This window comes from Schistocerca serialis, chromosome 4 (genome assembly GCF_023864345.2).
Source record: "Schistocerca serialis cubense isolate TAMUIC-IGC-003099 chromosome 4, iqSchSeri2.2, whole genome shotgun sequence".
In the NCBI taxonomy this organism is placed as follows: domain Eukaryota; kingdom Metazoa; phylum Arthropoda; class Insecta; order Orthoptera; family Acrididae; genus Schistocerca; species Schistocerca serialis.
In genome coordinates this window covers 775,991,351-776,005,028 of record NC_064641.1, presented here as the reverse complement: position 1 = coordinate 776,005,028, position 13,678 = coordinate 775,991,351, and the positions used below count along the sequence as shown (strand labels likewise).

Below are 13,678 nucleotides of genomic sequence, written 5' to 3'. Positions count from 1 at the left end.
ATCAAGAAGTCATTTTCTTCAAGGTGATTTATAATGTTCGAGCACAGTATATGCTCCAAAATCCTACTGCAAGTTGAGGTCAGAACAGAGACCTGTGACAGATTTTTGATCTCTGGAAAGTGACGTAATTCATATTGAACTTTAAATTAATAATGAATTTTCAGATAAATATTGCGTGTTGTCAAAACAGAGGCCTGTGACAGATTTTTGATCACTGGAAAAAGTGACGTAAATCATATTGAATGTTAAATTAATAATGAATTTTCAGATTCGAACCCTCTTTCCCGCATCTCATGACGATGTCCAGTTACTTGAGTCTCCATATCCGAACGTTTTGCTCTTCTGTTTCACCAGATCCGCGAAAGACTTTCTTTAGAACGGATCCAACTAGCAGCAGGTGCAATGCTATCTCGTGTTTGGTTCTCTTCTTCTCGCTCCTGCAGAATGAGCGCTTTGTATGCAACCATGAGCGACCGCTTTCTGGGGACGTTATTGCCTGTGACATCACAGATCGAGGGCAGAGCGGCGGAGATACTGTTGAATTTTGGAGGAAGACACGGCTGAGATTGTCTACGATCCGCAGCAGACTCAGCTGCGGTTCCCACTGGGTCTTTTCCACACTGTACCGTGTGGCCAAACACTTTCTGTCCCACCGTTTAATCCGCTATACGTCAGTGCTGACGTTTCACCAACATATTAGATTGAAATTCCAATCTAAACTGTAATTATAAAAGCGGTAAGTTACCTCTCGACGTAATCACTTTATAAATCAAAGATAGTATCAGCAATAATGTGCAAGTGGTGAGGCACATTGAAACCTATGGCGTAAATTTTGGAGAGCAGGAGGATAATTACGTACAAAAGAAACCCAACTCAGAACAGTGTTTGGAAATCTGGGCTCCCCATCTTAGAAAACCCGAGAAACTCGACGTAAACAGCTTAACACGGAAGTCAGACAAGCGTTCGACATGGCCTTTTTCACACACACAGGGCTTCACCTGATTTGAAAATCACCGTAAGTGCCAGAAGATCGTGCCACTATCAAGAGACTGAACTAGTACTTGAGCGTGGATATTACCAATTGTATTTGTCTTTCTACGATGTTTTAAATTCATCCGCGTAAGTTTCCCAACAGTAGCTAAGAATATGCGATTTGCTTTATTGTAGATAACAGAGCAAGATGGAGCTGGAAGTTCATCTGAAATTTAAAAATCGTGGTGGCGTTTTTCGTACCATAACTTAGGTATACTCATTCAGATACCCGTGAATATCAACGAGGATATAATCGTCGAAAAAGCCCTCCGTTTAAATACAATTACGGAAAAGAAATTGTAGTTGAAAAATGGCTCTGAGCACTATGGGACTTAACTTCTGAGATCATCAGTCCCCTAGACTTAGAACTACTTAAATCTAACTAACCTAAGGACATCACACACATCCATGCCCGAGGCAGGATTCGAACCTGCGACCGTAGTGGTCACGCAGCTCCAGACTGTAGCAACCGGAACCGCTAGGCCATTCCGGCCGGCTGAAATTGTAGTGAATAACAGATGCAAGACGTCAGTAAACAGGATATTAAATCTAACAAATAGGCTGTCGCCACGTATGTGATTGCTGGATATGATAAGAATGCGGCTTCAACGAACAGTGGTGACAGTAACTGCATGAACGAAACATTACTAACTTGAGGTGTTATAGCCAAACCTCTTGTACACCACGTATAGTTAGAGAATAAATTTCAGGATTCAAGGAGAATAATATATTCACATAAGTAATGCGACCCATAGAGTCAAGTTTCACTCGTTTTCCTACCGAACGGAGTATTTACTTTCGTATACAGCTAGGGTAACGTAATAATCTAAAATTCCGACTGTCAACTGTGAAAAATGGTTGACTTTCTGCAGTTGTTTGGAAATTCATATTGTGGTTGTTAAAGAATTCGATTGCCAAAGTAAATCCATCCTTTAAAACAGCTGGAATAATTGAAGCCAGTTGTTCTTGTTCGATGGTGTACAGATTGCTCCTAAGAGGGCTTGCAAATTCCAAGATGACAGTCCTCTCTCTCATACTACTGGATGTGCAAAGATTGGTTTGATGATTAAAAGACTCACTCACCTTCCACAATTTTCGCATTTTAATTTTAGCAACGGTTGTGGTGAGTGGACTGGAGAAACAATAATGTCCGTAAGAAGTTAAACAGTTTCTTCGCCAAGAATAGATCAAAGTTCAGTCGATTTCAATTCGCGATTTATACCCGTCGGTCTCGTGAACTGACAAAACGGTCGGGAGAGCGGTGTGCTGACCACAGGCCCCTCCATATCGGCATCCAGTGACGCCTGTGGGCTGGGCGTGACACTGCGGGCGGTCGATACAGTTGGGCCTAAAGGGCATGTTCGAGCGGAGTTCTTTTTTTAGTTTTTTATTTGTACCTATACATCTACATGGCAACGGCCTTGCCGCAGTGGAAACACCGGTTCCCGTGAGATCACCGAAGTTAAGCGCTGTCGGGCTTGGTCGGCACTTGGGTGGGTGACCATCCAGGCCGCCATGTGCTGTTGCCATCTTTCGGGGTGCACTCAGCCTCGTGATGCCAATTGAGGAGCAGTGTGCTGACCCCACGCCCCTCCTATCCGCATCCTCCTCTGAGGATGACTCTGCAGTCGGATGGTCCCGGTAGGCTACTCGTGGCCTGACGACGGAGTACTTATACATCTACACACACTGACGAAAAAATGGTAACACAAAAACATAGTTAATGTAGAGTAATGAAATTTCGGGAATTAATGTAAGCTCGAGGTATGCAATTGCAAATGTGAAATGCTGGTATGTTAATAACCGATCTAATCGCAAGAACGTTGAATGAAAGAATGCGAACGTGCATGCACTGTATTGTACAGTTTCCGGGGGTCAATTTGTGGGATGGAGTTCCATGCCTGTGGCATTTCAGTTGGTCAATACGGGGACAGTAATGCTGTTTGCAGTTGTCGCTGGAATTGCGTCCGATGACATAGTCCCACATGTGCTCGATTGCAGGCAGAGCTGGTGAGCAAGCATGCCAAGCGACATGGCGACACTCTACAACCGTGTTGGGCTTCAACAGCGGTATGTGGACGAGCGGTATCCTATTGGAAGACACCTCCTGGAACGCTGTTCATGAAGGGCAGGTCGAATCACCAGACTGACGTACAAATGTGGAGCCGAGGTGAGTGGGATGACAACGAGAGTGCGCTTCTTGTGATATGAAATTGCAGCCGAATCCATAACCGTAGGTGTAGGTTCAGTGTGTCTAGCACCCAGACAGGTTGATCACTGCAGCGAGGTGGAACCAGCTTTCATTAGAAGACACAGCAGACCTTCAACCTGCCCTCCAATGAGCTCTCGATTGACACCACTGAAGTCGCAAATGGCGGTGTATTGGAGTCAGCGGAACGCACGCTACAGAGCTTCTGGTGCTGTCCTTGAAGTAACCGTTTGTACACTACTGGCCATTAAAATTGCTACACCAAGACGAAATGCAGATGATAAACGGGTACTCATTGGACAAATATATTATACTAGGACTGACATGTGATTACATTTTCACGCAATTTGGGTGCATTGATCCTGAGAAATCAGAACGCAGAACAACGACCTCTGGCCGTAATAACGGCCTTGATAGGCCTGGACATTGAGTCAAACAGAGCTTGGATGGCGTGTACAGGTACAGCTGCCCATGCAGCTTCAACACGATACCACAGTTCATCAAGAGTAGTGACTGGCGTACTGTGACAAGCCAGTTTCGCGGGCACTATTGACCAGACGTTTTCAGTTGGTGAGAGGTCTGGAGAATGTGCTGGCCAGGGCAGCAGTCGAACATTTTCTGTATCCAGAAAAGCCCGTACAGGACCTCCAACATGCGGTCGTGCATTGTCCTGCTGAAATGTAGGGTTTCGCAGGGATCGAGTGAAGGGTGGAGCCACGGGTCGTAACACATCTGAAATGTAACGTCCACTGCTCAAAGTGCCGTCAATGCGAACAAGAGGTGACCGAGACGTGTAACCAATCGCACCCCATGCCATCAAGCCGGGTGATACGCCAGTATGGCGATGACGAATACACCACGCGTAGTCGCCAAACACAGATGCGACCATCATGATGCTGTAAACAGAACCTGGATTCATCCGAAAAAACGACGTTTTGCCATTCGTGCACCCAGGTTCGTCGTTGAGTACACCATCGCAGGCGCTAATGTCTGTTCAAAAAATGGTTCAAATGGCTCTGAGTACTATGGGACTTAACTTCTGAGGTCATCAGTCCCCAAGAACTTAGAACTACTTAAACCTAACTAATCTAAGGACATCACACACATCCATGCCCGAGGTAGGATTCGAACCTGCGACCGTAGCGGTCGCGCGGTTCCAGACTGTAGCGCCTAGAACCGCTCGGTCACAACAGCCGGCATTCCTGTCTGTGATGCAGCGGCAATGGTAACCGCAGCCATGGTCTCCGAGCTGATAGTCCATGCTGCTGCAAACGTCGTTGAACTGTTCGTGCAGATGGTTGCTGTCTTGCAAACGTCCCCATCTGTTGACTCAGGGATCGAGACGTGGCTGCACGATTCGTTACAGCCATGCGGATAAGATGCCTGTCATCTCGACTGCTAGTGATACGAGGCCGTTGAGATCCAGCACGGCGTTCCGTATTACCCTCCTGAACCCACCAATTCCGTATTCTGCTAACAGTCATTGGATCTCTACCAACTCGAGCAGCAATGTCGTGATACGATAAACCGCAATCGCAATAGGCTACAATCAGACCTTTATCAGAGTCGGAAACGATGATGGTACGCATTTCTCCTCCTTACACGAGGCATCACGACAATGTTTCACCAGGCAACGGCGGTCAACTGCTGTTTGTGAATGAGAAATCGGTTGGAAACTTTCCTCATGTCAGCACGTTGTAGGTGTCGCCACTGGTGCCATCCTTGTGTGAATGCTCTGAAAAGTTAATCATTTGCATATCACAGAATCTTCTTCCTGTCGGTTAAATTTCGCGTCTGTAGCACGTCATCTTCGTGGTGTAGCAATTTTAATGGCCAGTAGTGTAACAGTTCGTTGTGACACTGTGGTGCTAACAGCTGCTCAAATTGCTGCTGCAGATGCAGTACAAAAGGTCAGACCCATAAACCGAACACAATGGTCTTCCCTCTCTTTAGTACCACGTGCCGTCCGGAGCTCAGTCTTCCTGCGATCGTATATTCTCGTGAACACCGCTGCCAGCAATCATCTATAGTTTCTACTTTACTGCCATGTCTTCTGCAATATCGCAGAAGGAACATCCAGCTTCTCATAACACTATTACACGGCCTCGTTCAAATTGATTGAGGAGTTGATAATGTCGTCTGTGCCGCCTTAAAGTCATTCTTGACTAACGTTAACTCACACCGTCCAGTCTCTAAGGTAACTAACGCTCACGACTGTTACAGCGTGTATTAAAGCAAAGATGATCTGCATCCTCATTTTGCCGCTACTAGTGCCTCTCTTAGGCGACTGGTGCGAAATTTGAATAGACATCATGTTTCAGATGTAGAAACATGTCTACCACCCTTTAATTTATCTCGCACTACTCCTTCTTGGTGTTGCTATTTGTTTTCCGTCAGCGGATATTTCACAAAGCAATGCACACTACAAGGCGAAGGGTACATCGTACTAATACCATCAGTTTTCTTTTCTATTCCATTCGTGTTCTGAACGAGTGAAAAATGGCTGTCGCGATGGCTCTGCACGCCCTTTGTCCTCTCTTCTCTTACTACTATAATGCCTCTTCGAGATATACGGTGACTGCGACATAATGATCACACAATGATCCCTCAATCTTCTTCTAATGGAGGCTCCCACAGTTTACTCAACGGGGTTTTGGGGCAACTATGCCCTCTTTCTTCCAATGATTCCATTTTATGTTCCCCCAGCAGTTCTGTCACATTTCCAGATGACCCATGCCGCAGTGTTGCGATCTTAGTAGCACCTGTTTGAATTTGTTCGATGTCTGCTGTCATGTCTAGTTGATAAGGACTCCAAATGATACCATTCATTACGCTAACGTCCTTGATGCGACTTCCATTGCAGAGGCACTGCACTTTCCCAGAGCCCTTCCAACATATCTACGTCTTCAATTTTTCTTCCCTGATTTTCCGTGAATTTTCCCTTACGTGCTTCTCTGTATTATTACCCCTAAATATTTAAACGATGCGTCATGCTCGAGATGCTCCGCACTACGTAATCGGATACTTTTCCGTTGTTATACGCGGTGTCTGAAATACATCCATCTTTAACCAGAACTCCGATTCGATAAACCAGGTGGAAATTTTGTCCAGGTCTTTCCTCTTTTTCTTGTGACTTCCAACGGCGATACTGTCTTGTAGACAAAGCGTTGCTGATCCTATCTGATAAATCGTTTATATACATTGAAAATATTAGAGACCCGATTACGCTTCGTTTCGACAGACTCGTAGTTACTTTCGCTTGTTTGGAGCATTTGCTTTATAGGATGACCTACTGTGTTCTAGTCCTCAAATATTCACCGAGACAATTATGTGCTGTAACGGTCCACTCACATAAATGTTAATTGCGTACGTAATCTAGGAAAATATTAATTTCGGTCAGTTGCTGTTTTGTAGCACAAATGCGATAGGCGGGGAAAAATCCTATTGTTAAAGATTTTTGGAAAAATAGTTGTTGCATCTAATCGGTGAAGATCTTCCAATGCGCTACGCAGCTTCGAGTTCCAGGGAATCCAGTATCCAGAGAATTGATTACGTATTCGTTGGAGGCATGGGACACTGGACCTTGCCATACGAAATCAACAACTCACGGTTGTCGTGCAGAAGCAAGAAAGTGGTGACATGATTTAGACTTGTCATAGATTTGTATACACTCTGAATTAACAGACACATACTTGCGCCAGAGCTATTGCAGTTATATTTCATTATTTCTTAAAAACTCTTCGTAATTTAAGGTTAAGAGGCGCAGTGCGTCTATTATTATTCACAGAAAACAGGTATATTCATATTTTTTGTTAAGTAATCAGTCATTTATTTTACTGAGTGAACATTTATGACAGTGTGGTTACTTATTTTCAAACAACTGTACAATGTGCAGTTTTTTCTTCGTTGTTGCATGAAGCTGGGACCATCATTTATCCTTTGCTTTGTCATTTAGTACTCTTTGGGCGTTATCGGCACCCAGAGCGACGGAACATTAGTGGAAGCAGTCAGAAGCGAATCAGAGAGTTGCAGTTACGATATTTATAATGGTATATTATTTTTTTCCATGGAATCTTTACTTTAGGTCCTTTATAGCCGTGATTCACCCAAGACAGACTATAAAAACTCAAATTATAAGGAGTTTGCGTTCGGATTCAATCCTTTAATTAAGTTAGAAACAAGGCGTCACAATATACTGCACATACTTACACGACGCCATGTGCTCAAGATTTTCATCACTAAACTTGTAATTAGGTTACTATCGGTCTTTTCCCCTTGTTATATACATATCAGTTCCAAGTAATATTCAAACTGCTGTGGGCTTGGGTGATTGTACACCGTATTAGGCCGTTGTTCATATTTCTTTGTCCATACCTGTACATCCGCTCTATTTCACGCGTCCTACGGTGTGCAACGAAATTATCGTGTGGCATTATGGCTCAGAGACACCATCTGGCGTTGTTCGGTTCTGTGTTGCAAGTCTTTCTATTTGACGCCACTTGAGCGAACTGCGCAACGATAAAGATATGAATTGATTAAGAAAACACAACAGCCTGAGCGAAGAAAATCTCCGACCAGGCTGGAACTGGAGCCGGGACCCTGCCGTCTAGAGCAGTGGTTCCCAGCCTGGAGGTAATTAACCCATTGGAGGTAAAATGTAATTTTCTGAGGGGTAGAAACAAAGGTTTTCGATTGTGTTTCGGTCAAAAAATTAAATTGTTTTTAAAAGGCCATTACATTATCGCTATGTCATAAACCTGTAATACTGATTACATAAATTACAAATAATTACATTTTTAATAAATACTAACATTAACACGTGACACAACGTGGTAGCGGTTACAGCTTGTGAAAGAAATACATGAATAATATATTTCTCACATAGATCTCGTATTATAGATTTCCTTTGTACCATGTATCTATGAAAGTGAAACTGATACACTATGTCATCCAAAGGATTCCGACAACCCCAAAAACCTACGTTTTTCATATTATGTGCATTGTGCTGCCACCTACTGCCAGGTACTCCGTATCAGCGATATCAGTAGCAAAATGGGGCGCTGCGCGAAACTCATGGACTTCGAACGTGGTCAAGTGATTGGGTGTCACCTGTGTCATACGTCTGTACGCGTGATTTCCACACTCCTAAACGTACCTAGGTCCACTGTCTCCGATGCGACAGTGAATTGGGAACATGAAGGGACACACACAGCACAAAAGCGTACAGGCCGGCATCTTCTGTTGACTGACAGAGACCGCCGACAGTTGAAGAGGGTCGTAATGTGTGATAGGCAGACATCTATCCAGACCATCACACAGGAATTTGAGAATGCATCAGGATCCACTGCAAGCACTATGACAGGCGGGACGTGCGAAAACTTGGATTTCCTGGTCCAGCGGCTGCTCATAAGCTACACATCACGCCGGTAAATCCCAGACGATGGCTCGTTTTGTATAAGGAGCATAAACATTGGACGATTGAACAGTGGAAAACCATTGTGTGAAGTGACGAATCACGGTACACAATGTGGCGATCCGATGGCAGGGTGTGGGTATTGCGAATACCCGGTGATCGTCATCTGCCAGCGCGTGTAGTGCCAACAGTAAAATCCGGAGGCGGTCGTGTTATGGTGTGGTCGTGTTTTTCATGGATGGGGCTTGCTCCCCTAATTGATTTGCGTGGCACTAGCACAACACGGGTCTACATTGATGTTTTAAGCACCGTCTTGCTTCCCGCTGTCGAAGAGCAATTCGTGGATGGGGATTGCATCTTTCAACACGATCGAGCACCTGTTCATAATGCACGCCATGTGGCGGAGTGGTTACATGAAAATAACAGCCCTGTAATGGACTACCCTGCACAGAGTCCTGACCTCAATCCTATAGAACACCTCTGGGATGTTTTGGAACGCCGACTTCGTGCCAGGCCTCACCGACCGACGTCGATACCTCTCCTCGGTGCAGCACTCCGTGAGGAATGGGCTGCCATTCCCCAATAAACCTTCCAGCACGTGATTGAAAGTATGCCTGTGAGAGTGGAAGCTGTCATCAGGTGCCACAACACCATACTGGATTACAGCATTACTGATGGAGGGCGCCTCGAACGTGTAAGTCATTCTCAACCAGGTGTCCGGGTAGTTTTGATCACATAGTGTATATATACACTACATATGCTTAAATATCTCATGAAAATGACTTCTCCAAATTGCAGGTAGTTTGTGTAGCGGACCAGAAATTGCTTCCTCATTGACTTCGCCAATGATAAACCTAATCTCGACAAATACGAGCAACAGTAACTGTGTAATTGCTCCTACGTTGTTGTAGGGTATACTCAGAAGTATTACAATAATTATGTCATTATTGTTGTTATTATTATTGGTAAAGGTCAGAAGACAAACATTGACTGCATGTAGTCTTCCCATTAGTGTCAGTGGTTTACAAACCATAAGTATAGTACACGCATTTTAATTTGGATGATATTAAATAGGGTGAAGGATGCGGTTGAAACAAGTGTCGCTAGGGAGAGGATTGGTGCGGCGGACGCATGCTTAGCAAAAAGCAATAGCCTGCTTTTGGGGAAAGGAGCTGTAAGTAGCAGAATTTCTTCACCAGTCAATAAAGAAGATTGTCAGAAATAAGCAGTAACATTTGTCTAATTGACTCATTTGATCGTGGTTCACTCAAACACCTACAAAAATTAAAAGTCATTCATCTTTCGTTATTTTACAAATAAATGAGTTCGAAGAAAGTTCTTTTTCATTCTAAAGTTCAGTTAAGCGATAATGTTGTTAAAGGAGAGAGGGTGAGGGGCATAGTAGCCAATATCTGGTTACACTCTGTGGTGATGGTCTCAGAAAGGTTGGGTGGGGTATCGAGAGCTACGATGCTACGACGTAGGTGCAAGATCATAGGTTGGCACTCCGACACCGACACCGAGGACAGCGCCCTCTAGCAGACGCTGCTCAGCTCTACGAGCGCCGCTCCAGATTCTCCCCATTTGACGCCGAGGAGAAGACCTAGCAACATTGTTTCTATTTCATAGTGGGCGAGCCACTACTTAACGGTGTAACTTGATACATCCGGCTTCGCACCTACGTGTTCCTCAGTGCAAAGTTAGGTATTCACGGTATCATGTATTCAGTTAATATTGTGATATAGTAACACCATTTCTAAGAGCAGTACCGAGAGATTTTCACCTTTCCCTGCTTCTACTCACTTCCTACATTCGGCCTACCGATTCAGTTTACAGGAGCACACCCACGCGCCGTCTTCCAGGCGGGATACAAAACTGGGAACCACAGGTCTAACGGCATCGACGCTAGCAACAAGACAACGTTTTCTTTCGTTCTGTCTGTCTGTCTGTCTATCTGTTTCTTCGTCACTTTTCGCCATCGTTTCTATGCGAATGTCGCAGAATACGTCTGAAATTCCATCGATGACACAATGAAAACATCACTCAGGTTAGTTTTTATTACAGAGGGTGGGCACTCCCCTGACCGAACACGCTTAGCTATTCTGCCGGAGCTGCGCACGGCCTACATTGCGAAACTGCTCAGCTGACCGAATGGACTACCGACACGTGTGCGAACAGCGCGCTGCTGTGCTGCAGCGTCAATAACCAGCCGGCAGGCGGGCCGCGAATAAACTGCCCCATAACGACTGCTGTCAACATTTGCCCGTGACGGCGTTCCGATGGAGTGCCCCGCCGCTGCGAAGCGCGCTTCAAATACGTCCCGCGCGCAAACAGTGCTGCCAACCGCCGGCAGCTTCGTTGGCCCCGCCGGGTTGGTACGCCACGCGCGGAAGTGCCCTTGGCAGAGTGGGGCCTATAATGCAATTTCCATACAGGGCGGAGTGTATTGGCTTCGATCACACACACACACACACACACAACGAGCAATTTCATCTAGTCTCCTAGTTTGGCGGGCACTCTAGCGAAGCGCTGCGCACAGGAATGGCTCTCGGGATGGAATGCCCGTGTCGCGCGATACGCGGCGTCAGCGCGTGTTCTGAACGCTCAGCCGCTCTTGAAACCTGCCGTAGACTGCTGACAGAGGCATTTTGAGGAAGCATAAAAGAGGATCAAGTGAGATTGAGAGCACAGTGTGTGGCAGCTCCATCGTGTTAGCTCGGGTGAGCCATCACTACAAGGGGCACAAAAGTCCTCTCTGAACAGTAATTTACAGTTTAAAAATCATAACTGGCGTCCTAGAATACCCATATGACTGCTTTTAATAATGTTACACCGCTCCGAGCATCGGTGGGTTCCAGAGAACGATAAGTGATAAACAAGAATAACTGAGTGTCTCCTGTTTCACGTAGTAATTAAAAACACTGAACGCTCTTCAAATTGTAAGGTGTCAGGCAAATCCAACACATTCCATGAAATCCCTGACTTGATAGCAGTATGTCACATAGCTCCGATTGAATCCTGACATTAAATTAACCAAAGTAATACGATCAACGAGTGAGCAAATGGAATACCACAGACTAACACAAGAACGCCTAAATGCATGTCATACCTTCCCACCGTGAAACAGACGCAGTTCCGAGGGGAGAAACGAGAACAGAAGCCGAGAGCACAACCGTGTTAAGCTAGATGGCCCTACGATAAGGGGCGGACACCCACGTCGCCAGCAGACTGCCAAGACCACCCACAGCCCATGTTAAAAGATAGAGCCCTCCAGAAGAACAGTATAGATCTTATGATAACACTAAAAGGGCAACACCAGCTGCATGTTTTAGCGTGAGACTTTTTCGCGTCTCTGATACGTTGCGAACTTTAAAAACATTGCCCCACCACGAGAAGTATAACGTTTCTCATTGGATACACAGAATTTTTGTAGGCGGAGCTTAAGGTTAACATTGAGACCCTGAATGGTCAGATGAAAACACAGCCAGATAGTTTTTTTAAACCAACTTCGGTAAAGGAGAAGTTAGGAGAGAGTTGCTTCCGAGACGGCGAGGTGAGCGGAGCTGTGCTGCCCGCCACCCCCTGACGATCACCGACAAGGTAATGAACGCACGCGATGCCAGATAACAGCGCATAAAGCTTCACTCAGAACTGCAGAAGTCTCATCTGTTACACCCCCTTGTTGCGTAATACTAGTGTCGATCGTCAATTAGAGCTCATGGTGTTCACATTTGCCACTTGAAGTAAAAATCTGAAACGCGATGATTTTTCTGTTATATAGTTATTGAGAAGCCACATCAGCCACTGTAATTTACAAGTTAGATAAGTAATTACTGATAATTGAAGGTCACTGTAGACCATTTTGATAGTTTTCTCTCTTGTGGAACTTAATTTAAACCTAGATTATAGATGTGATTGGCATAGGTCATCCCACGATCCATTGTAGAACTTGGAAACCCATTCAAGGAATATTCGTTCACATTTTTGTTGAACGCAGTTGGTTTTCATCATCCTGTATTAAAATGTTTCCTTTTATCAATAGTGCAATTTATAAACAACATTTTGTGAGTAGAATAAAACTTCCAATGGTAAACTTAACTGCTTTTTCGACGTTATTTTACCTGCTAACTAAAAATAGGAAAGCCTTGAATCCCTTCCACTAAATTTAGTTAGTATTAAGATTCTTTTACAGGGAGTGCAGTGGAGCTGACGCTGAAATCATGAAGTATTTGATTATATCATCGCTAGTGTCACTGAACTCTACATGCCATGTGTGGTCTGGCGTCTCCTTACCAGCAACAGGTCCCAGGTTCAAACTAGTCAATTCCCTAAAAAACACGCTCAGAGCGTTGTTGCGCTAAAGTGGTAGGGAGACACGACCTAGATCAAACAGACACCACGCAGAATGTTAGAAAATTGTATACATATGTGTGAGGATCAGTTGAGAATCTGCGTCCATGTCTTTGTTCCAACACAAGCAAAGTCGGCAATTCTTCACAATTGCTAAATATGCATTGGAAATGTATATGCGCTCTTATCTTCTTCTCCCCCTGTCTCTGTTCATTTCCTCCTCTCCATCTCTTTGTCCATCTCCTTCTCCTCCCCCCAAACCCATCTCCTCCTCGCCCCTCTCTCTGGCATCTCATCCTTCCTCCTCTCTCTGACCATTTTCTCTGCCACCCCTCTCTGTCTATTTTCTCTTCCACTCTCTCTCTCCCTCTCTCTGTTTATTGTTACTGCAATACGCATGTACTTTGGTACTATTTGAGATTTTTGGTAACAACGTTAAACAAACGACCTTTTCATGTAGTAGTATAAAAAAAATGGCTCTGAGCACTATGGGACTCAACTGCTGAGGTCATTAGTCCCCTAGAACTTAGAACTAGTTAAACCTAACTAACCTAAGAACATCACAAACATCCATGCCCGAGGCAGGATTCGAACCTGCGACCGTAGCGCTCTTGCGGTTCCAGACTGCAGCGCCTTTAACCACATGGCCACTTCGGCCGGCTATAGTAGTATAG

The 13,678-nt window shown here is 44.9% G+C and overlaps 1 protein-coding gene and 1 pseudogene across 2 annotated transcripts in view; one reads left to right on the top strand and one right to left on the bottom strand.

Annotated features, from left to right (window-relative positions):
* LOC126473336 (complexin) overlaps nt 1-13,678 on the bottom strand; it is a 710,430-nt gene that overhangs the window by 265,407 nt on the left and 431,345 nt on the right. The gene's annotated exons all lie outside the window — the stretch shown is intronic.
* LOC126475914 (5S ribosomal RNA) lies at nt 2,444-2,561 on the top strand (annotated as a pseudogene).